Here is a 25,799-nt window from a genome sequence, read left to right on the forward strand (position 1 = left end):
CCTCTCACTGAGATTTATAAATTAGACCTAGTGAACAGTTGGTCTCATTTAAACTGTGATGTCTAAGGATTGGAAGGAGGCAAGAAGTGGTAAAAATCTATCTATATTCTTGCTCTTTTTCTGGTTTATTATGTAGCAGATAGATTGGAGAGCCCATGAAGACATATGCCTCTAGGGAGGGTACTGTTATGTGGCTCTGGAATGAGGAGAGCTTCAGTTCACCTAAAAAGTGTCAAGAGCTTGGGGGCTAAAAGAGCAAATATAAGTGTTAGTTCCACAAGTAGAAGGAAATGGAAAGTTTTTCAACGGCCTCTTATTCCTCATTGCTGCAGTTATGTTTGCAGATTAGGATTAGACTAGAATTGAGACCATTTGAAACAGTGAAGCCATGAAGGTGGCAGGAGATATACCTGAACAGAAAGGGTACTCGTAGAGCAGAAGTTGAGAGGCATGGGCTGTCTGTGAAGGTTTGACAGGATTAGGAAAAGCTATATGTATGACTTCTAGCCAAACGAACTTTAAAAGACCCTGACATTAATTTATGGGGAAGATAATTTATCTGTCATTGTTTTTATGATGTAGTTGGTGGGAAAGAGATAATGAAAGACCCTCTAGAATTATGATCACAGATCATGAGAGCATAGCTTAGGGAACTGCAAGAAGCAAGACTTGAAAACAGAAGAAAACAAAAAACAAGGAAGGGGAACTATGACCTCTGAGGGGACTTTGGTACTACTGAATTAACAGAATTAGCAGTCAGAAAGTGAAAGCACCCAAAATTCTAAAAAATGGGACATTTGCATTTCTCAGAAAGAAAATGAAAGGAGAAACAGCCTTCTGCACAATACATTTTCAAAATACTGAAGTAATGCTTGAAAGGGGTACCTTCAAGGCACTGTGTGAGTTAGAAGGTCCAGTATAGAGGCCATGTAGAATTTTTAAGGGATATGAATTTGCTATACTTTCAGAATCAGAGTCTTAAAGCAAAACAGGCAAAAATAAAACTTGAAAGCGAAATATGAGATTCCCACACACTGACTACTACAGATACCTAAATCAAAGAAAACTATTAATTGCAGTTGATGAATATAGAAATAGTGTTTCACTTTGCATGGTTATTCTAAAATATTCTGTCTCAAATGCTTTGATTTTAGTGTCAGTGATTACTAATATAAAAACATCTTTAATGGTTACCCTGTGGGTAGAAAGAGAGATGCAAATGTACTTAATTTCCAGAGAGGAAGAAAGATGACTTAAAAATAAAACCAAGGTTGCTCAATTGACTATGTGTTCAACAAGCCATTGACACCAAGGAAATGGCTTGTTATCCTGTCCTTGATAATCTGCTGTCATGATCTCATCTTTCCTGTTTCCATCAGCTCCAAGATGCATACCAGTTTCTTTTCTCTCCACCCAAATGAAGAGGTTTTTACTTCTGACCAGGCACTTGGTTAGTATATTTTTAAGGTGAGACTCTTGTGGCTGTTGTGTGTTGAAGGTGGAACTTTGTTGCATACTAAAATGGTGGGTTGTAGTCCTTTCCGTCAGGTGGCTGTGGGTACCACGGGTTTTTTGTTTCCTACTGAACCATAAAGAGAGGGTAACATCCCATGAGTAAGAAACAACTCTACCCTCCTCCAGACCAGGCAGCATGAGAGTTGGTTCTAGTCAGAGGAACACCTTCTGCCTCTGAAGAGCTGCTTCCCATCCTTCCTGAAGTGTAAGCCTTCCCAAGCTGTCAAATGGAAGTCAGTCCCCTTCCCCATCCTGTTTACTGCCTCCCTGTTGACTTTTGAACAAGCTGTTACACCCCTTTACAAGGTGAGTGGGAGTGTTTTGAGGAAGGATTTGGTTAATAGTGTTTAAAGGCATTGTGCAGGTGGGTAACTGTAAGGAAAAGATTTTTTGTTTGTTTGTTTGCTTTTTTTTTAGTGCAGATACTTTGTAATAGAGTATTGCATTTGTATGAGGTTATCGTTTGCAGTGATGAATGAGATGATATAATGATACAGGATATATTTGTGCTTTCCTGTTGTGGTACGTGAGGTTGGAAGTAATGTGGGTGTAGACCTGGTTTTCTCCTAAATGACATGTTGCACAGGTCTGAGAGCAGCCGCTGTGAGTAAGGTAATGGGGAGGTAGGTGAAGGCTGAAAAGGAACATAAAGCTACATGGTTCCTTTTTATGTCTGGATGTGTGAGAAAAAGAAGCTGTGCCTGTATGTGTATATGGCATGTGCCCACGTTTACCAAAATACGAGAATGGTTCATAACCCTTCTGTTCTTGTGGCAGCCCAGCTAAAGCCGTTTTCCATGTTGCCTTTCAGACATGTCCCGCTCTTGTCCCTTGATTTTACACTAAGAAACTGCCATATGCTGCTCAGACCTGACATTCAGGCTCAATGTGCTTCAAATGCTCAAAAAAGTCCTTTCCCAGAGACCTCCTCTTCTGTCACATTCACATTTGAAAGTGATATTTTAGTACTGAAACATGTATTTGACATTGCATTTTTTGGCTATTTAGTTCCTCCGCAACATTCAGTATTTGGTGCTTGCAGGGGGAGAAGAACAGGAGGGACGTGAAGCTGGAGTGGGAGGTCCGTGATGTCCCCATGAAGATGATTTTTGCTGGAAAATGTGTGTAGGGGGTTGATCAGCGGGACATGCAACACATTGGAAGGCTTTGGAAACGTGATCCTGTCATTTGTTTGCACTGTCAGGCTGACTGGCCTACTTTTCCTCTGAACAGGATTTGCTAACAACTATGTGCAAACCCTCTAAATGAAGGCATAGCCCCACATAGCAGCAGCAGTCCCTACCTGTTGCTGCTGGAGTTTCTCTCTTCCATCTGCGTGAATCTCAAATCTGTTGCTGGCAGAAGTTCGACCTCCAGGCTTTAACTGAATTTCCATATTCACAGCACTAGATGTTGGCTTTCAGATGGAAGTGGAGACAAGTTATCTAGTAAAGAGTCATAGAAAATCTGCTGCCGTCTGCACCTTCGCTTTGCTGATACCACAGCTTTTAATATTGCAGTCTTAATTAACTCTATACCCTGCTTCCATTTCTTGGTGCCAGAAGAATGCTTGAAGCAGTTTGGGTTTGCTCCTGTCGTTGGAGTACACATTTCAGGCAAAGTCAAAAGGAAAGAGCAAGTGTGGGGGAGAAGCATGTTGCAGTTTGATAACACATTTAAATAATTATTGGTTTAAGGTGTGATGTATCAAAATCCATTATCTATATTTTTAATAGAGGTCTTGGTTTTTGATTTGTTGTTAATATAAAAAAATTGGTGTTATAAAATGTGATTGCCACACTTGAGACAGCATTGCACAAGGTGTCTGTTTTTAATGCTGGAGCTTTAGCCTCTCTAAAACAGTGTTATTTGCTTAATCATACTCTGTTGGATCTTATAATCATCTTTTCCCACCCATCTTTTTCACCCACAGTTCACGTGGCTGGCTGGATATATGTTCTTTGGATGCATCAGCATGAAATTTTGCAGATGGTCACCATTCTTAATACATGTGAAGCTGTGATCACAGTTTTCTAAACAGTGCCAGAGATGCTGAATTATGTTTGCAGTATTGCCAAATCTCTTTAATCAGTCTTGACTGAAAAATGATGGCATGAATCCCAGATTAGTAATGGTGCTTCAGTGAGTCATTAGCAGTGGTTGTTTGGATCAGACTGTAGAAGATGCTGCTTATAGACACAAATGGGCCAGTGTGGGGCAAAAAGGGAACTGCTATGGTATAGCTTAGGTAGAGCCATTTTCAGGTTCTTGGGCATGAGATGCTTCTCCCCTGATTTGCTTAACATAGTAATTTGTAACTGGGATCTAGAATGCCATGTCCTCTGCTGAAAACAAGTTATAACTCAATACAAGTGCTGTTTTTCTGTCATTGCATCAGCTGTTTGGATTGTGGGACTAGAGCTGAGCTGAGCAATGCGACTTGGCCCAGCCTCCTGGTGAGCTGGTAGCTGCACAACTGTAAGGGTCCCGCTAACACCAGCTGAACAAGGAACCTGTGTGGCAGGGAGGGAGTGCGGTGGCCGGGGTCGTGGGTGCACATACGTTGTAGCTGTAGGGGTCAGTACCGGGGACCTTAATCTTTCCTGGCCCTCCTTTGCTGAGACTAGGAGGGAAGGGCTGCTTGTGCATTGAGGCGATGCAGGGTACTGAGAGCCCCTCACTGCCACTCACAGCATGAACAGGGACCAGGGCAGCCTTGGCTGGAGCCAGAGTTCACAGCAGAAGTGTTTGAGACTAAACCGAAATAAAAATGCTCATCCACAAGGACTTTCACGTTTGCAGTGTTATCTCCATTAGTATCTTGGGGGACGTTTTTGTTGGTTTTAGGCTGGCTATTAACTGTGTAAGAGAATTGTCTATTGCAAGAGGCTTTTTTGCCAGCTCTGATGCAAACCAGCTCTCCCCTTGTGAGCCCAAAGGTGTTTGTTAACGTCTCCTCTTTTTTTTTTGGTTGAAGGTTTGAACTGTGGAAAGGTTGTGTTCTGACAGTTCAGAGGAATTGAGTCTTAAACAAGTAGCATATAAAGTTTGAGCAACAGCAGTATATTTTCCTTCACACTGCAGGTCTTGAACTGGAAGCCTGTTTTTAATGAAAAAGATACATATAGAGAGAAAAGGCCTCTTTGTTTAAATCACCTTGGTTTCATACAAACATTAAAAAGATCATTTTCAAACCTCTTGTCCAGAAATATTTCTTAAATGCTCAGGCTTAACTGAGCAAAGTGATTAAACTTTTTTTGTTCAGACTAAGAGCTTTGTTTGAAGAACATGAAGCATGTGTCTTCTACTTGGATTGAATGCTTCTACTTTTAAAGCAGTCTATTTCTGCTCACTAAACAAGAATCAGGAAAGTGAAATGTTGTGCAGTGTTTAATCCCACCTGAAAACATTTGCATGAAAAAAATTCTATACTTTTTTTTTTTCTTCTGGACATGTACTCAAGTTGTAAGAGAAAGGATATGATAGGCTTTACTTTCAGTGGCAATGATGCATCACTTATTTTTCACCTTGCATTTTGCCTGGAAACTTTGAATACTGATTGCTTTTATATGTGCAGGCATATGTTTTCGAGGATTTTTGTTTAATGTTTTACTCTTCTGATAGCTAACAGTCTAGTTTTTAGAAACAGAATTTTACATTTGTATGCCAAAGTTTCAAGATCAATATCAACGGAATATCAATATTTAGTTGAATCAAAGTTTCAGTGATACATGTGATGTGCACTTTGCAAATTGTTTAGAAACCATGTGCTCCAGATTTTGGAGAAAAATGTTATCTCAAAATTACAGCAAAGCTTGAAATATAACTGGTGATATGGGTGTTATCAGTTCTGTTTTCTAACATACCACAAATAAGTTAAAGTTCAATATTATTTTGCCTGTGTTGCAGTAGTAAAAATCACCTATTTAGTAAAAACTGTCAAATCACCAGTTGTTAAATCAAAGTATAATGTCTTGGACAGTAGAAGTAATCAGTGATCTCAAGTTGGAAAGATTCTTTCTCTCTGGTGCTTTCTTCACAAAGCGGATGTAGGAAGCTTTGTAATTTTTATTTTCACTGATCAAGTTTATAAAACAACCAAACCAACAGTAAATATGACAGGATGCTTATTTCTGTTTTGTGAAGAAAATACTTGCCTAGAGAGATGTAATGATTTAATCTACTATTTTCACAGAGATTTTTAGAAATTTCCTGGATCTTTGTTTTTCAGGTTCTCTTAGACTATAGTTAGTGAAAAGCAAAATGTTCAAGAAAAACAGTGGGTTTCTGGAGGTTATATAAACATACATTTTAGCAAGATTTGAGTTCGGCATATTTTCCTGACGGAGGAAAAGCAAACCATTTCAGACCAAGCACAACATTTGCAAGCTAGTGAAATTCCTTATTGTTTTTTTGCCACGTGACTGTAGGTCAGATAGAAGGGAAAAACTATATTCGCATGTCTAGTTAATAGATAGCAGTGTTTATTGTGTGCATTGGTGGTGTCTACATAAGGTAAACACACATCCTGTACTCTGGCTTTGGGACAGTTCCGTATTTTTGTGTGTTTTCATTATGGTGTGCTGTAAAACTCCAGACTTAGTTTCAGATGCTAAATTTGTTCAAGTCATTCTCTTTTTTTCCCCTGACAATTCTAAATGTAATTAAATGTGTTGCACTGTATAATTTTATTTTTCTTGTTTCTTTCAACCTTCCTCCCTTTTTAAGTAAAGAAAATAAATCCCACAAAACTCATTTAATATTTTTGGATTCCCACATCTATTTATGGCTGCTTGCATCATGGAGGAAAAAATGCAACACGACTCCTAGGAGAGTGACATAAAGGGCTCTATGTGGCTGTTGACGGGTGAGAGTCCAAGAAAAAAATATAAGCACAAACATCATAGTAGTTCTTCACGTTTTGAGGTGATGATTTTTCGGTACGAATCACTGCCCGTATTAGAATCTACAGGCTTTCCTCCCCTTTACTACCTCTGGTTTTGTCCAAAGTGTTCCCTGATGGCAGAGGTGAGCACTCGTGGGTGGACAGAACCCAGTCTGGGACCTTCTACAGTGCAAGAGGAGACTCATCAGCCTCGTCTTGAAAGCGCTGTGGTACTGGACTGAGTGTTCAGCATTTCCCTTAGTTCTAGTTTTTAACATCTGCAGACAAGCATATGAGCTTGTGCTGCATGTGGACTGTGGATTTCTTAAATTGTTATGCTGGGTCCTTTTCTAGTCATCTGTCTCTTTTTGGACAGTTGATTGAGGCTGGGATCCTGAATTTGATAGGTGTGTTTTGAACCTAAGTTTGGTTTTACAGAGGAATATGATGCATATGGCATTTGCCGATTGTTACAGTGTGACCAGTAATGATCTTGCTTTGGAAAAAGTTCTTTGCCATGCAATGTGAATGTAGGCTTTAAGACAGAAAATTTTCTTATTGCGTGAAAAATTAAAATGAGTGCTTTCTTATCGCTCAAGGAAAATGAGGTATAAAAACCGAGACAACTCGTGACAGTAAATTATTATGATAATTTATTAGCTGGACAGAATTGTTGCTACCCTTGAAAGTGGCTTTTAATTTCAGTTAAACTGTGCACAGTGTGTTATTCAGGAGTTCTCCAAAAACAATGAAAAGGCCAATCAAAATATTATGGGGTTTTTTCTTTGACCTGTTGGCTGCTTTCCTCTTTGTACTTGACTTAATAATGACAGATTTGTTTAAGATAAAGTTCTGGGAACCTAGATTTATTATTTTTTTGCTATGGGCATGGAGAGAGCAAATAAATGAGACATCTCTAGATGGTCTTCTGCTCAGAAATAGGTATTTGTATACACATCCTTGGGTGAGAAACATTTACAAATATGAAAACTTACATACGTATGTAAATTATATATACATACAAACTCCTAAATTTGGATTTATGGCTGTACAGGGCACTTATTTGGGTTAGTAGGGACAACAAACTAGAAACTTTTGTAGGTAACAGAAGATAGGATGAAGAGATGTACTATTTTCCTTTTTTAAAAAAAAGAATTTCGAGTTCCGTTTTGTTGCAGGAGCATAAATCGGTCACAGTGCGTGAATGGAGTTCACAATGATAAGTACACAGAGAATGAAGCCTGCGCAAAACCCATCCTTGTCTTTGCTTGATACCTGTCAAGTCTCCAGCTCAGGGAGTCTTTGTTCTAGGCTCTTTTTGGTATCATTAAAAACTGCTAAAGCCAGACACTAAATTGGTCAGAACAGACCTTTTATGACCTGGATATTTTCCTCTCTTTATGGTCTGATTTGTCTCTTCCTCTGATCCAACACCCAGTGATGTCAAACCTTTAGTTCTATGAAAATCTTAGAGACTGGAGATGAAAAAAGCATCTGTAAATTTTTGTAGCGGGAGAAAATGGGAATAATGCAGGAAGAAAGGAGTGCTATTATTTAAAACAGTCATAATTTTATCTTGGTAGCAATTGTTAGGCTTGCTGCAAGTTCATTAACCAGCTTCCTACTGTGGTTTGTACTGCTTGTGGTTGTTACAAGCAATTAAACCTGAAAGTCTCATGATCAATACTCAACGGTAATTCTATGTGGAGACAGATGTTGTCTCTTCTACAGGAGAAGGCCACCTTCTTCTGTTAAGTCACAGTCCTGTAGCCTTACATTTCTGCCTCTAAAACCATGCAATCTAACAAAAATATATAGTGAACATCTGTTCCTTGGAGTGTGTGTTTAGACGTCCATTGCTATTAATGATGAAAAGTTGTAGTACTTCTTCGTACTCACTTTGCAGGGATTTTTTTGTTTAAGTACTGTGTTTTGTTGTAGGATTTGCATTTTACCTGAATTTCTCATCTGAATGATTTTGCTTTTTAATAACTGCTCCTGCAACGGTAGAACTTCAAAGTGAAACAGACTGAAGAGGAGGGAAATAATTTGTAATTAATCATGTGAACAGAGGACATGTAGTCCACATTTATTAAAAAAATGAATATTTCTCTCTTACAGGGTGCATAAATGAAAAAAATCTTCTAGTGGACCTCTGAAAGTAATAGTTACCTGGGCTTTCCTTCCCTCCTGAAGTGTAAATCCCAAGAAGTTTGAAATAAGACAAGCAAACATGAGGAAAGATAACAAGCAATGTACAGAAAACAGAAATACTACTAGAACTTTTAGTTCTTTGGTTTTGGATGAAAGAAGTAATTTCTTTTAAACAAAATGACTTCATGTTCTGGTTCATCAACAAAATCTGAAAGGTCTAGCTCTTGCAGATGAGAGTTGGGGTAGCTGCATGTTGCTTCTTTGGGGAATAGAAAAGCCCTGCTTTAGCTCTGATGTATCCTTTCTGCTTGCAGACCTTTGGAACTGAGAAATGATTAATTGGAAGATGAAATACAGGGCCGGTAGTTAAGCATAGTTGGAGCAAAGCTGAGACGTTTTTAGGTAACTGTTGGAAACCAGCTGAAACAGGATGCGCTTGTTTGCATCAGTCTTACTGTTTTTGTAAAGGCTGTAAGTGCACTCGTATTTGCCTGGGCTTCAGCCCAGTCCTCTGCACTCCGAGGGACATGAGCCTGCTGTTGGAAGTAGGGTGGGAGTGAAGGACTGACTCACATTGTTTTTTCTGCAGGTTTTACTGGTGAAACCAGCACCAATCTGGCTTGAACCAACTTGCCTGGGCCTCAACAGGTAGGCATATTAGAAAGTCTTGTAGCAAGGAGGTGAAAAATTATTGGTGGCATGAGTTCTTTCTGCTGAAGGGCTGTGTGGATAGTAGGTGCAAGCCAGAGGCAAGCTGAGGTCTAAAGCACTGACAGATTTCCGATGGGACTTGGGGATTGCTGTCTGAAGGCAACAGATATAGTTAGAGGAACCTAAGTTCTCTAAAAAAGTTCCCTCAAAAAGATGAGTACCTTTCATTTTCTTAATGCTCTTAGTACCACTAGAATATTTAAGGTGGTTTTGCTGTATTAAGCATGAAACAAGGAAATTTGCTAAGAGAGATTTCTTAAGTAGTCTGCATTTTACAGTAGAGGTTCTCTGGTTTTGCTTATACCTGTCCAAAAAAACCCAGAAATGTGGATCACAGAAGTGTTAGGCTTTGCTAATCTCTCCTTCTGATGTCCCTATGGATTCTCTGGCTACTTTTTTTTTTTTTTTAATTCATTGCTAAATGGAATATTTCAGACATACACTAAGTTCAGAGTTATGAATGGTTAATTGATTTGTGCTTCCCAGCCATTTTCTAAAGGAGACAAATTTGGACAAGACACTTGAGACACTCATGATTGATAACGTGTCTTGGATTTCTCCTCTCTGTTTGGCAGCTGTGCTCAGAAGTCCCTAGGCACAAAACTGCCTTGGGAAACTGAATTCTTCTTGTGTGTCACCCAATCCTACATACCAAAACCAGCTTCAAAGTCAAGCATTGGTGCTTTTCTTGTGCCAAGTTTTACGGACATTGGTGAAATTACTTGCAGAATAAAGAGTTATCTGACTGGAGTCAGTGTTTTAAATAATTTCTGTTAAAGAAATCACCTGTAACCATAGGGAAAACCAGTTTGTCATTGAGCATTTTTCAGAAACAAATTGAAAGGGGTTGCTAGAGGGAGGAAGGGAGGTGGATTTGCTTGTGGATGTATGGCTATAGAGACAGAGGGCGGGAGTAACTGAGTAGAGAGCACCCTGTGATGTAGCAATGCCTGGCAGATACTTGTGTCTTTGTAGGGGAAATCACACATTGATGCTGTTCTTCTACAAGAAAAGCACTGCTGTTACGAAGGGAGTCACCTCACTTTTTCAGTGGTTGTGGAAAGGAAAAAGCAAAAGTTCATTGCTAAGAGCCAAAAAACCAGCACTAGAACTTATGACGTACAGAAAATTTAGGGTGGTGTCCAGTATAGACCGGCTAAAGTTAAATTTAGCACAGCACTCACTCTGATTTTTATTGCAGTATCCACTAATTGTTAGCATGGAGATTTGTCCTAGGAAATGTACTTAATGTAACTACTTGAGAAGCCCAAAGAATCACTGCTATGTCTGCAGAACTGTTAATTGGGAAAATTTCTACCTTATTTATGCAGCTGCCATCTTGGTGACTCTCTGAGCATAGTGTTCGTAGTGGATTAGTGGAAGTGAACAACAACCATAATTTTCATAAGAAAAACTCTGAGTAGTAAGTCTTGATTTTTATTCTTGACTGACCTATCTCCTGACTTCTTTGCATGTGTTACTGTTATATTCACATTCACCATGCAACTGTCTCTTGCAGGGATGGTCCGATACGTCAAAGGGTGTTCTTCATGGCTTCAGCAGCCCTCAACCTGCAAACAATCTACCTTGTCCAAGATGTATTTGGCCTGATTTTATCTATTCAGGTTGCTGACTTCAGCACCTGACTCCTTACCCCATTACTGATGTTTAACAGGCCAGCATGTATTAGTAATCTTACACAGCCATATTCTTAGCTCACTGCACATGTAGGGTTATTTACTTATGTCATTCACAGTGGAGTGAGGTAAAGCAAAGTGACTTTGCTTTGTGTTTGCTGTGGTTCAGCTGATATGTTATAACTTGTTAAACTTCAGTACTTTGATCCTGAGCTTTTGTCTTTATAGCCATAAATGTGGAATATCTGATTGTGACAGGCAGGTCAGAGCCAAAGAATGGCATTTCTGTCTTTTTCATCAGCGCTTTTCATGTGTCTAAGATTGTGTTATACTATTTTGATCCTAACCAATGATCCTTTTTAAAAACAAACAAACAAACAAAAAATCCCAACTGTTTTGAAAGTGTTGTTTTTATAGAATAATATTTGGGTTGGATATAAGGTACTAGTTGTATCTGCTCTTTGACATTTGCTATTCTTGATCAGTACCTTATTCTTACTAGTCTTTTAAAATGCATTGCATATTTTAGGAAGAATAAGCTGCAATTCACTCTGCACCATACACAGGTTAATACGACAATGTTACTACGCTGAACTAAGCCTTATTTTCATTTGATTGCTGGATTTTTAAAAAAGAGGACATATTTATGTGATTAGGCCCTAGTCTAACATACTGCAGGAATGAGTCTTTCTATGCTTGTTCAAATTATCACTCGCATTTTCATAGGAAAGCAAACTGCAGTGTTAGGAGTTCTTTACTTTCTCCTGTCTCAAGATGCAAGCTTGTTTCAGGCATCATGGCTCTATTGAAGGGATTCACAACAGACAAGTAGAAGTCATGGTCTTTGACTGGGCTTGCTGGTTCTTCTGGTCCCATGGCTGAAATGTTGTGGCTGCAGATTTCCTCAGTCTCCTATCAGTTCTTGAAGGGTAGCTAGCAGCTACCTGTGGCAGCTACTCTGTGTCTGCTCATCTGCACTCCTTCTCCCTTCCTTTTAAAAGGAACAGAATATTTGGTTGTGTTTTGTGGCAACATGGATTTTCCTTTCTGGTACTGAACCCTGGGCTAAATATTTCTTCAGTATTCCAATCCAGTCAACTGGAAGCTGGTTTGGGTGCAGCTGCCCTACTGCCACTTGTTAAAACTCACTATTTAAGCTAGATTTAAACATTGATGAGGTTTTAAATAATCCCAGAGTGGAGGTCCTTCTAATTGATTTCCAGCACTCGAACTTTTGTGGTCCATGTCTTCAAACTTCCCTCTGCTAAATCATGAAAGAGCAGAGATTTGAAGTGATGTTTACTTAATTTTAGACCTGAGACTTTTGCCTCATCTTACAATGTTAGCAATTGGGCATTTATGGAAAATGACAAATATCACACAGTTTATAATTGCTGATACACTATATAGGTCTATATAGGTCTCTCCACAGGTGCTTTAAAATTTATGACCCCGCCCCAGACTTGGGATGACACAATATCTTGTCAACGTAATGCTTCTCCCAGTAGTTTCATCCTAAGGTGTTTTTCTTCCTTAATTTTCTTTGCAAACATACCTTTCCTTGGTTTGATCTTCCATCTTCCAATGCAGCATTAAGCCAGATGTGGATGAATATGAACCTGTGCAGTAAGATGGGTCCGTGCCTCTGTACTGTCATCTTAATGTATTCACTGTATTTGCTGACCTTAATCTAAAGGAGTTCAAGATTTGTAGTCTTCATGTTCTAAGTGAAATTTATTCAAGAAATATATTAAAGGATTTCTTGTAAATACAGGAGTTACTTCTTTGACACAAATCTTGCATTACTTCAAAGAATGCCAGGAGAAAACTGCTGCTGCTTTTGCTTTTAAAAATTACACCTGCCTATAGGCAGATATTTTTCAAGTAAGTAATTAGCTCTGAATGATTTTGTGGCAGCCCTGCTTTAATCATTTGAAGGATGACGAAGCAGACAGACTTGGCAAAATAGAGAAAAATGACTAATAAACTAGCTGACTGCTTTTGTGTTTGCTCACGCAAATAAAGGTAAGTGCTTGATTGTGGTGCATGTGTGCATGAGTGGGACATTACCTTTAATCAGCCACAAGCGTACAAGTCTCCCCCTTCTTTAGCACCCATATGTCAGTCGCTATGCTGCAAAAATAGACTATGTTTTGTTTGTTCAAACTGGCAACGTGATAAAAATTTTCCAGGAGACTGAATACTCTTTGGATGGTTAACTGTGTAAATTCTGTCTAAAATAAAACCTACCAGTTTAATTAGTTATCTAAAAAATGTTTGGTGTTTTTTTTCTCTTTATTTTTCTTATCAGCATTGTTAGCTCTCAGGCTTGAGAGGTTGAGGGGAGAGAAGAAGGAGTAACAGACATTTTTTTAATTGTCTCATTTTTGTGCTTGCAGATGATAGTAGGAGCACGCTAGGACTTGGTAGCAGTTTAGAGATTATTTTAGAGACATCCTGCTTTGCAACAGCTGCTCTCGATTCTCTCCTAGATTGACTGCTAAGGATACTATCCAATGGCTTGTGTCTTGCTGGGATTAATTTTAGGCTATTTCGATAAACTAGGACTGATCTGCTTTGGTACACAAATTGGGGTGTGTTGAGTGTTATGTGAGTGAAAGCCAGTTTTTCGCTCTGGCTTGTGCTTTATTCTCCACAATGCTGCTTCTAAACCAGACTTGTCTTGTACTTCAGCTGTTACTGCCTTTAATTTTTAGAAACTAGGCTGAGAATGGAATACCATAATACTGCTCTGTATCTACATACCTTTTCCCTGCCTTCCTCCACTGCTCTTCGTACTGTGAGAAAAATGATGAGTAAGAGATTTCTGAGGAAAGAGGAGGATGAGTAGCCCACAAAACTTCCAAGATGTAAAGAAGCAGTCCTGTTAGTTATCTCTTCCTCCTGTATTTGTCATCCATCTCCTCAAGAAGAGCCTGTACTTGGTAGCTCCTGCTTATTGTACAAAAAGCAGCGTGTGGGCTTATAAAATGCAACTGCTTCAGGCAGCTGTGTTATAAATTTCAGGATGTTGATAACTCCTAGAGTATCATAGGAGGCTTAAACTCTGCAGTACTGGTTTTAATTTTTCTGGGGATGTGTGGCTTCTGCAATATTAAGAGGCCAAACCTGCCATGGTATGTTTCCGGGCCCGCAGCCTGTGCAGTAAAATACCCTGTGGAGGCTCTGCCCAGCAGTTCTTCCTGGAGTTACTGATATTTTTCTTCTTGTTGGCTTTTCTGTCAGTGCCACACAATTCTGAAAAATGGCCCTAGAGCCAATCAGCAATGTGACACTTGGAGAAAGCTGTAGTGACTATAAAGGAAGATTTCTGTCATGAGCCAAAAGCCCAGGAGTCTCAGGGACGGGTGGCCCAAAACAGCATCCAAGCTCAACGTGTCATGTGTTTTGAGTAACTGAGCTACAGCATGATCAGGGGTTGTGGAAGATTTGCATAGCTTTATATTGCAGCTTCAGTAGCCAAACCTTTGAGCATTGCTTCATGGCAGGCCAGGAGTTTCTGATCCGTGTTTCAAGAAGCAGCGGAAATTTGCATGGTATCACTTTCCCTTTATTCATTACTATTACCTTTATTGCATTAAAGAGGCTAAGCAGACCTTAAATACTTCATGTTAAGTAGAGCTTGCTTTGATGGAAGAATTTTTTGCACGATGGCAAATGGTTTGTCCACTGAACAATGACTTTTGAAGCCTCTGATAACAGAGTTTAGTGACTTAGTGTCTCACTTGGGTTCCTGCCAGTCAGACTCGAACTTTCACATCGGAAAATGCCGTTGGTCAAGGTGTGATTAGGACCTTTTTTCCAGGCTGAAACACGCAGAGGTCTGCGTGGCTCTTCAGACACCTGTGTTAGTGGAAGAGGCCTCACTGCTGTGAGTGCATGCAGTTAAGTACAGCAAAGTTTTTTGTTGTGTATTATTTTTTTTCCCCAGAAGCCTGACAAACATTGCTTTTCTTGCCAAACAATACTTTTATGAAGCTTTCCTGCTGATCTCTTCCCAAGTCCTTTTGTCTTTGCTCTCTCTCGTTACTGTCACACCTTCCCCAGGCAACTTTTTTTCTTGTGTTCACTTCTGAGCAGCCTGTCAGCCAGGCAGCTCTCCCTTGCAGCTCAGAAATGTGTGCCTGTGTCTCTGCCTGAATCACTCCTCTCCTGAATCAACCTCCTTGGATCTTTCTCCATCGTACAGTAAACTGCACTGTTTGACTTGCTCCGCCATACGTTCCCCTAAGATGATTTGCCGTACAGTTTTGCCATCACTTCTCCATTTTCTGTTCTCTAAACCAGTTTGCCCCATTAGCAAGCCACCACAATGCTATTAACTTCTCTCTTTTCAAGACCATATGCTAGGAGCTGCTCTGAGGTTGGTATATTAACTGGAACTCATACCTCTTGATGGTAACATCAATCTTTGCCTTCCTGAGAGTCTTGATTCCCCAGCTCTGACGTTTCCTCTGTTTCTGTCTGTCATCTTCTAAAAACATCTCATACCTCACAGCCAAATTCTTCCCATCTAAGTTCTATTTTGAACTCTGCTTTTACTGGATAGTCTCCCAGTTTAACTTTAGCACTTAAGCTCCTGCAGCATCTCTGTAAGTCTTCTGTGGATTTTTTTATTTGTTGCTTGGCCTGATTGGGGTATATTAGCACCAGCAGATTTCATCCCCCCCCGTGGTTTTCAAGGGAACTGAGGGCCTACAGTGAGGTGATTGCTGACACCTAAGTCAGCAACTTAGCTCCTGCTTAGCTTTGGTGCTCTGAATTTCACTCCACCTGTCTTGTTTCTGAGAAAGTAGAGAATTCACTGCATTTTCTCACTCTCCTCGATGTTCTTGTTAATGTAGTCTCTTCAGCCTCTGCATTACATATAAGGGGTGTGCATGAATTGCAGTCGTTTTAAAGGTACTAAAAGATCAGAGGCGTTACAGAATTTTAAGCCACAACTGTGTAATTTATGTTCTCAAATATTCCTTTATTCCTGGTTAGCAGGCTGCATCTGTAGGAAGAATCAATAGATTTGTTTCTTTAATGCAATTTTTGGAGTTTCAACTTTTCCTTTTTTTTTTTTCCTTCATGGGAGATTTTTCAGTGAAAAATTTAACTCTACAGACTTATGTATTTCCCCTTTTTAGTACCTAAATTACAGGGTTTTAGCCCATAGCAACATGGAACATTAGAGTAATAATGCTGAAAAGGCTTCTCTTAAAAACAAACAAACAAAAAGATCACATGTAAGATTTGAAAAATATGTTGCTTTCCTGTGTAGAAAGCTTTTTATATGGGTTAATAAATGATTATTTCCTTTTCACTCTCTTATATAAACTTTAATTGCTACCAATTTCATGCAAAGTTTGTTACCATTTGTAAAAAGGCTCAGGCGGTCTCCATGATATTTTTTGAACTTGCAATCAATTATTTTTTGGGAGGAAGAATGAGGTGGGGAAAGTGTGGGTAGAAGAAATGCGCACCCTTTTTGTATGAAAAAAGGGTTGTACTGATTAGCTGCTATCTAAATTATAGTCTATAAAAATAAACTTTAAGCTCAGGTATATGAAGCTGACAAAGCATCAAGTCCTTTTGAAATAGTGTTTGGCTGGTATTTGTGTGGTTTCAGCCTATTCTATGATTCCTAAAAAAGACAGGCTATTTAGAAACACTGCCTAGCAGGTGCTGTTTGCATCTTACCCTTCTTTTAGACCACTGTAAAAAGAAAGACACCCATACTTCTGAAACTGATTTAATGTGAGGATAGTTTTTACTTGTTTTGCTTTAATTTTAATGTGTCTGTTTCCTTTTCCATCTTAAGTACAGCTGTTACACTGAATTACAGCCTGTGTATTTTAAGAGTCCTTCCATAGTCATGGGTGTGGATCCTGTAGTTTCCGTACTCTGCTGTGCCTTGCTCAAGGCAACTGCAGCTCTGTGCTGGTATTTGCCCTTACTTGTGATGTCCTCGCTGAACCAGCACTGTGCAGTAGTTAACAACTGGAGATAGTTCAGTGGTTCTCAAGCACAATGGGTGGCTCTGAAGCTATAAATGACTGCTCTTTGTATTAGAGAGAGGATTTCTTACTTAGATTGTGTTGAAGGATCTGATACAAATAAAGGCTTTGTCTTCTTTGCTCAGCTTGATGTCTCTGTTCAATTTTGATATAATCAGCAAAGATGAATATACTGTAATCTATTTCAGGAGCCCTTTCATGAAGGGTTATTAGAATTGTTTTTCCCCAGAGAAATTAACAGAGAATTAAGCTATTTTGGACTATAGCAGTCGATGAAGTATTTTTACACTACCTGTCTTTATGGCTCTTGCTAACTTATGCTTGTATTGGTGATTTTGTATTTATAGCCAGCTCTTTTCAGTATGTCTTACTTATCTCTAAAATGATTTCATGAATGTTCAAAATCCTCAGCTTGCAGAAGTGAGTGTATTTTGGAGCATACCTTTCTAGGAATGTGGCTGCCATTTACTAAATACTTATTTAAACAGCCCTACATCGATTAGAATCAACTCACAAGATTTGGATGGGGATAAATGGATATCTTTCTTCCAAAACTAAGCATTATCCTGAAATGACTTGATAATACCTTCAAAGAAAGCTTGTCCAATATTTAGTGCACTAATTGGAGTTTAAGTTTCAGTTCCCAAGACTCTTTGGGTAATGTCAGGCAAGTAATGAATAAAATCATTACAAGCTAAGTGAAGTGGGCCCTAGAAACTTATGCTGCTGCACCTCAGACTCTGCTTCATTCTTCCATTTGAAAACCAAAACAAAACCCAAAAAAACCAAAACCAAACAAAACCAAACAAAAACCCCAAACCAAACAAAACAAAAACAACCAAACCAAGACACAACCATGCAGTCCTCCAACCCCCAAAAAACCCAAACTGCTGAGCTGGTGAGAGGGAAGCCTTACCTTCCTCTGTTTTGGGTTAAAACCCATGAGGTGATCTGGAGATAGGTAGTGAGGATAACATGTCCTGCTGTTTCCCAGATCTCCGGGTGCACGCCTTTTCTCTGTCCTGACTGTCTCAGGTGCAAAACGTGTGCCAACAGACCTGTGCTTTTTGCCAAACTGATCTCCATGTCAAGCAAACTTTGGGTGTGTGGCCCAGGTGGGGCTGGAAAGGGTGGCCACAGCACCCAGTGGTGCAGGGCAGCAGGGCCAGTGGCCTGGGACCACTGCGAGCCTCATCAGGCAAGTGCAGGAGTAGCCATCAATTCCAGACAGCTAAGTACATCACAGACAGAATTAGAAGAAGGTGCAAGCAGGGGTAAGGGTGAGATGGGGGGCAGGGTAATAGAAAATACATGTTTTACTGCCTTTACTGGCATCATCCTTTTATGTTATAATCTTAGCAGTTTAGGCTGTTGGAACTGAACTATAAACAAGAAGTTGTATGTGGGGCTATATACATCACTTTTCTGCATAGCTGGAATTGTTTGGTGACTTAGATGGGTCTGTTCAACAACTGAATGAATGTATCCCATACATTTGATAGGAAACTGAACAGATGAAGGCTTTGTATAATCATACGATATAGATGTCAAGAAATTACCTTTAAGGAGCACAATTAATAATGTTTTCCTTTTGATCATAATTCCTTAATACTAATCATGCTTCCTTCCATGCTCCAGCAGGGGGATTGGACTAGATGATCTTTTGAGGTCCCTTCCAATCCCTAACATTCTATGATTCTGTGATTCCTTAATACAGACCACAAACATTGTTAGAGAAGGTCGATGAGACTCTAATAATGCGTTAAACGTGGCAAACAAATGATGCAATGTCTTCAATTATTATCTGCCCAGTCTAATTCCCTTGAAATTCAAGGACTCAAAGTCTTTTCACGAAACACAACGTGATGCAAACATCTGTAATCTCTGGTCTCCCTCTAGTCCTGAAGACATCCCCAAGACAACGAGACCTCTTACTGTACTAGGAAGTGAAAATAATGTAGAAAACAGGTATCTGGGGCAGTATGTATTTTTATGTCCCTGAACCAAAAGAAAATGCTTTCTTTAATAAGGAGATTCTGAAACTATTCTTATTTTTTGTATTTTTTGCCTTCTTTTATTATCTGTGTAGGTTTGCTAGTTTGTAGTTGGCTATTATTAGAATAAGACATGTAGCCTTTGACTTTTTTTTTAAACCATATTAAAGACACTGAGGTGCTACGTTTTGTGAGCTTTTTCCGTGGCCTAATTGTAGGAAAATCCCAAATGATCTGAAGTCAATTAAGTTCTGAATGTCAAAATTTAGATTAATCAGGAAAGAAACATTTCCATTATCAACACTGTTAATAAGCTTTTCCACCTTGATCTCCCACTGGCCTGGATTCTGATACACAATCCAATGTGTACGGCACCTTAATCTTTGAATGGTCCCGTTGATATTTGGTGGCATTAATCCAGGGAATAATTTACAGCACACCACAAATAAAGGTTGGATTTACATGTAATGACATAAAATTCGTGAGCTTTCAGATAACTCTTTCTGGTTGGATTGTTACATAATTTATTTTGAAAAAATAAAGAACATTGAGAGATAGGAAGTTCCTGTTCATGACCTTACTGGTGAGGAACATATCAGAAGATTATTTCCTTTCTAAAGATAGGGACTGGTTAACTTGCAAAGAGTACAGATGAGTTGAGAAGACAAGACAAAGCATTAGAAATCTGTTGCGCAGACATAGAAGTCTTGCATTACAGCTGCTCTTTCTTCATGCAGATGAGGAGGAGTAAATTTTACAAGAAACGTTGCATAATAGTAATCAAAATTGTCCAGCTTTACATTCAGTTTTACTGGTTTTTGATTTAGTTTACCTAGTGCAGCAGATGGTACTGAGAAAACAATAAGTCTTTGCATCGACTTTCTCCAGCATGGGCAATTGTTCTTTCTGACGCATTTAAAGAACCTACCAGTCAGAGGTCATGAAGACCAGCATGACATCTGCACGTCTGTTGTGAAAGACCACAGGAAAAACTTCACTCAGAAAATGTATAGAGTGTACTGAATGAGCAAAATGAGTGGATGTAGGCAATTCCCACCAGAGTATAGCCTTTTGTTAGACAATGCAAAGAACCATCATGTTTATGTCATGCAGTATCATATGTTTGCCTAAAAATGAGTTTACGCCTGGGTTTGGGTGTCTCTTTTTTTGGGAAGCCTGAAGAGACCAGGTGTTTTCTGACATGCCTTCTGTGGTATTCAAAGTGATCTCTACAGCATGTACATAAGATGTCAGACTACAGATGCTTCCACACTTGCACTGCATAGTTTTTTAGGAAAAAACAGAGCTCTGAATGTAAGAAGAACGAGATCAGGCACACAGTAATTGCAAATGGTGCGTCACTTGATTATCAGGTTTAATGTATCATTAGGGTCTTGCTGACCTTTCCTGTAAATGCAAAACATGGACAGATGTGGGCATTAGAAAGGGAACGGAAATGGATAGATACGAGCAGGCTAGCTGCCAAAAGATCAGCTGACACTATGCTGACATCAAGTGCAGCCTGGGGAGTCCTTATCCAAGCAAATGTTCGCATGGAGCAAATGGCTGGATGTCTGTATGCACAGGAGCCATAGCAGTGTCTGTAAACTAGTCCCTCATCTGGTCAGTACATCTGTGTTGCTATGAGATATATTTTTCTTATCTTGTTTTGGCTGATTTCTCTGATCTTAGTCTCTGAGAGTCTCTTGTTTCATCTGCTGAGAACAGACCATAAAGAGGAAATGGGAATTTAGGTCGTCCTGTGCATTTTCACTAGATGTGCAGTAGTACTTCCCTCTGAGATCTGCGTGCAGTATGCTACAGGCAGCTTGTCACTTTTTAGTCTCTTTCCAGTGCAGCATATGTAGCTTTGGATTGTTATGAGAGAAATAAAAATATATATTTTACTTGGGTCATAGCTATAGCAGTAGCTTGAGGAGGTGATCTCAGTGAAGAGATGCACTTGTGTGGTGTGGTGGAAATGTTTCCCACAGCATCCTGCGGATTGCTTTGCTAACTGCTTTTGTAGCGATAAGATATACTAGTGGGACATTGGTGGGTGATGTAGTGATGATAAAAATTCAAGCGCTGTAGTGTGTCCTGTTATTTATCTTCAGAAGCCTTGAGATAAAAGTGATTAATAAGTGCACCCTCCTCCCATACTCAATCGCTAAAGCTCTGTTTTAATACATGGCTTCCTTTTCATTGTCTGCGCAGGTTAAAGGTTCTGGTGCTGATGCTTTTCCCAGCAGGAGTTTTAATTTTCCTGAGAAGCAAACAGCGTTTTTGTCATAGCATGTCAAAATACTCACGAAAGGTAATTAGCTGGAAGAAATGGACCTACTGCTGAGATGCACTGAAAGAGAAGTCTGATGACCTAGTAGTGAGCAAGACACTGAAATCTAGTTTCTGCATTTGGCCTTGTTGTGGACATGTGGAGCAGCAATGGTCAAGTCAGTTAGCTGTGCTTTGTAAGGCAATGCAAAAATATTTCCCATCTCAACTTTTTGCTTGTATGTCTCTTCAAAATATGTGCTCCTTTTGCAGTGGGTCTCTGATACTCTGTGTGTGCATAGTGCTCATTTCCGTGTGTGGCTGCTCAGTGGTGAGGGCCTTTGGAAGGAACTGTAATGCCCATAACAATGATAAAGGCAGTGTGAGCCTGTACAGAAAATGTGCTCTGCTTTTTGTCTTAAAAATGTGTCAGTGCTCCTCAAAAATTAGTATCTCTGAACTCCCACCTTTCCACAGGGCTCAGAAAAAGAAGACTACAAAACGTTAGGCTGCAACAGAGTATGCGGTTGATGGAAGATGACTGGAAGACCAGGAGGGTGAGGGGGAAGAAGAAGGGGAGGTGTCACTGTGCGTACTGGTGGTGGTCCTCAGTCTGCTTTTGTTTCTCTCTCTGTCCTTGAAGAAAACAAATGTGTGTTGTGGTTGGTTGCTTTGTTTGTTAGTTTGGTTTTTTTTTCCTGAGACAGTATAGCTAAGCAGAAAAAAGGCTCAAGAACAGGAGTAGAGGGTGGTGTTCTACGTAAGGACAATCTGACTGTACACTGAGCATTCATGAGAAAGCAGGTTAATATGGGACCTGACATCCAGGAAGAGTCTGTAGGAAACCATTTCCATCATCATTGGCGTAATGATGATTTAAAAAAAAAATATTCCGAACAAATTCCCAGAGATGGGGAGATGATGAGGAGAAACAGGGTTCTTTAGTCTACCGTGTTCCAGGGTACCATGTTGAATCGGTAAGCCTTTGCTGGCTTGTTTCCTAATGGAGAAAAAGGAAAAAACTATTATCTCTAGTCTTTTAAAAGTGCATAATGGTCTACACTGCCTTTTAATGCAAAATCTCTTGCATCAGTGTTTAGTTTAGCAGGCTGTACTAAATTCTTGTTCAAATTTATCCACATCAGTCTAAGTTTTGGGCTTTTACCTCTCTGGGGTAAGAAGCTTCAGGTTTTCCCACTTTCAGATCCAGGATCCAAACCCTTTCTACTAAAGAAAGTCCAGCTAAGGATACTAATAAATGAGGCAACACTGAACTGCTGCCTACAGCAGCTAGATCACTTTTGATTTGTAGATTTTGTTTGCAACTGAGGCATGTATGTGCATTTTAGTGCGTGCTGACTCTTGGTGTGTTTTATCTCTTTGAGGCCTGTAACAGCTCTTTTCTTTGAGTCATCTTTGATCCAAATCTATGCTTTTAGGTGGACAGCAGCACAAAATTGAATGTAGATATACAATTGTGTGCCATACATTTAAAACCAGACAAGCAAAAAACACCACCGCTACCCCAAAGAACTCCAAAACCCCAGACATTTGAAGTACATTCCAGTTTTGTCGTCTTCTCTGTCTGTATCATAGATACCATTTGGACCGTGGCCTCGCTGTTAGTTTTCCTGTTTAAAATCTCAGGAGTCTTGCTTTGGCTTTTTTTTGTTTCTGTTTTGGTTCTTATTTTTTTTTGCTGAGCATGCTGTGTATTTTAGCATTCTTTTGCCTTTCCAGGCATTTAAGACATGAAAATAAAGCCTTGAAAGCTTGACAGGAGCAAAGATTCACTGTCATTAGCAAATTTCAGGAAGTGATGGGATTCAACAGAAGATTTTCGAAGTGATAGATGGAATACTAGTGGTTTTAGGGGAAGGAGTGTAGGTCAGCGTGTTTTCATAGACACCAGCTACTCTTTATCCCCCTTGTTTATGTTATCTCCATGACCATGCTTCAAGGATTGTTTTGCTCAGCTTGATTCCTTCTCATCTCTTGATCCCTACCAAGCCAATGTTCTTGGCTGCTTTGAGATACATGGAGAGAGTAAACATTTGCCATTAAGAGGACAAAGTTCATTCTGCAGCTTTACTAACGAACAGATACAGTACTGAACAGTGCTGTGCACATGCATGGATTGGATGGGTGGGCTTACCTTTAATTTGACTGGGCTTTGCAAAAGACAGAATTCTTTAAAAAGATGAAAACCACAGAACCACGAAAGTCATGCTTTGATACTAGCTTTTCCGTGAGAAATCTCCACGCAAGTCTGTTTTATCTGGGCAATAGCCAGCTGGACATTTGTTAAGTATGAGGAAAGATGTTCTGCTGTAAATGCTTTGACATAAACCAAGTGCCTTTTTCCCAAACTATCTGGGATGTTTACATGAATGTCTGTTAAGCAGGTCTACACGTTTTAATGGCATTGTTCCTTGGGCCAGCAGCTTCTTTTGACTTTACTCTCTTGATTAATCCCACTGTAATAATTTGTTACCACGTGGCTGACCTGCTGGCTCAGTAGTAGAGGGCTGCATCTCTCTCTTTTGAAGGCTGGATTTGCTCAACCCTGAAACTTCTTAGTATCGTGTGCCCTTTCAGTAATAAAGCATAATCACTACAGCGTTGCAGATCAGCGCTCTCTAGCATCAAGTGCCTAATGTTGGCTTCATGATGCATGCTCTCAGTTGTATGCAGTGGGGAGTCTGGAAGGCCTGGGAAATAAATAGGTGATCAAATTGCCTCTTCGACTGTGGCAATCAGTGCCTGGTGAGAGGGATGGCTGTGGGAGAGGCTGCCAGAATTCAGCCCAAACCCCACTGCCTCTGTCTATAATGCAGATATGCTCTTTTCCTATAGGCGCTTCTCCATGCTAAACTGGTGTCAGGCACAAAGGATTTCTGCTTACAGACATACCATAGTCCTTCCTACAGTTCTTTTATCTCACTGCATTTGAGACCAAATTTGTCCTCCCCAGAGCAATTGATGAAATCACAGGCATTTTGCTATAAACTTGTGATGAATAAATAGATATTGCCCTAACTCGATACTTTTGTTTCAGAATCTTTCTTAGGGTGAGCTCTTCCCCTAGTCTTGATGAGAGGTGTAAGCCCACTGATATGCCATAGTAGCACACCACCTGGCATACCACAGTATTGACCTGGCTTGCAGAGCAAGCTTCTGCATTCAAGATAAATATATCTAGAGTGAAGAAAGAACCAGAATTGCCATCCTGGGGAGATTAAAAAAAAAGGGGGAGGGGGGGAAGAAAAAAAGAAAACCCAACCTCTAAATAAACTGACAAAACATAGAAGAATATGTGGAGGATGAAATCAAACTTGCTGCTGAAATAAAAAGCTGGGGCAGCCTGCAGACACACACAGACACAGGGGCAGCGAGTGTGTTCTTGCCTGTGCGACACTGAGCAGGAGGCAGCAAGCTAGAGGAAGCCCTGAAACTTAAACTCCTCCTGCAGCTCTGCATCTGCTGTGAGTCACTGGCATGAGTCACGCTGACAGCGTTCACGTTAGCCAGCCTTCCGATGGAGCGGCTCTGGCAACAGAAGAAGCAGGTTGTGTTATTGATTACCTGCTGCAGCAGGCAGTTGCACCAAGATTTTTTTTTACGAGCACAGATGAAACCGGGGAGGCTCTACTGAGCACCGTTATTATTATTATTGTTTTCTTAAGGTAAGAATGCCTGTTATTTACTAGAGAAAGATATGAAAAGGGAATTTAGAGCTTGTGAAGGCTGAGTCTCTTTCTGCTGCTTATTCTCAGAGGATGTCGATCTTTGGAGCTGTGTTACTGCAAAGCTTTGTCTCGACTGTTCGCGGTGCCATATGGAGAATCATATGGTTAATGGGCAGTGCATGTCCTAGGAAGCAAAACAACTCTGATTCTCATTCATTGATGTTATGTAAGGCATGGCAGCCATGTTAAGGACAGAAGACCTCTTTCGAAGAAACAGTGCTGCTAGACGGTAGGGGAAGGAAAACAGCTAGTTTTTAAGCAGACCTCAGTTCTTTGGAGAGCGCTGCAGTTCTGTAGTTCTTACTTAAAATGAAATTTACTGAGTTCTGAATTTCTGTGTTACTAGAATAAAAACAGTGGCATTAGAAATAGCAAAATAGTTGCTTACCTTTCGAATCACAGTGTTGTTTTGCCTTCAGCGTTCAGGCTGGCAGTGTGCGCACGCTGTGATGTGTGCCGTGCCTGGATGTTTACAGTGTCTTCAAATGCTTTAAATGATACTTCCAGATATTGGGGTGTTTTTCATTTTGTGCCACTAAAAGGCCACATATATATGTGTCCCATGCTGACAATTGGCTATATTGAAAAAGTAGGATATATTATAGTTAGTGTTGACATATGCAGAGTGGGTAAAACAGGTTTTTGTAGTGGCTTTACTGTTATTTTAGTCATTCTGCTGTAGTTTTAGTGTAGTCTAGACTGGTATTGCTAATTATCCTCACATGAAATTCTCACACTGCATCCTGAGCCTTTGCTGTACTCCCCACAAGAGATTTTCTAAGTTAGGGACTCTGGTTTTGAACTGCAATAATGAATTTATCTTAATTTCTTTTTTATTTTCTTTTCCTTATTCTTAT

At 39.9% G+C, this 25,799-nt stretch overlaps 1 protein-coding gene across 15 annotated transcripts in view; it reads left to right on the forward strand.

Annotated features, from left to right (window-relative positions):
• The window catches only part of INPP4A (inositol polyphosphate-4-phosphatase type I A), a 125,521-nt gene that overhangs the window by 12,314 nt on the left and 87,408 nt on the right, over positions 1–25,799 (forward strand). For 12 of the 15 annotated variants that reach the window (XM_065658533.1, XM_065658529.1, XM_065658530.1 and 9 more), the window contains exon 1: positions 24,739–24,879. The exons of 1 other annotated variant lie outside the window; for it this stretch is intronic. The gene's annotated coding sequence lies outside the window, so the exon portion shown is untranslated. Of the gene's footprint in view, positions 1–9,143; positions 9,203–21,700; positions 21,751–24,738; positions 24,880–25,799 lie in introns of those variants that run through there. 2 more of the 15 variants (XM_065658526.1, XM_065658531.1) reach the window with 2 other exon arrangements.

The sequence above is a fragment of the Caloenas nicobarica genome, chromosome 1, assembly GCF_036013445.1.
Source record: "Caloenas nicobarica isolate bCalNic1 chromosome 1, bCalNic1.hap1, whole genome shotgun sequence".
Classification (NCBI taxonomy): domain Eukaryota; kingdom Metazoa; phylum Chordata; class Aves; order Columbiformes; family Columbidae; genus Caloenas; species Caloenas nicobarica.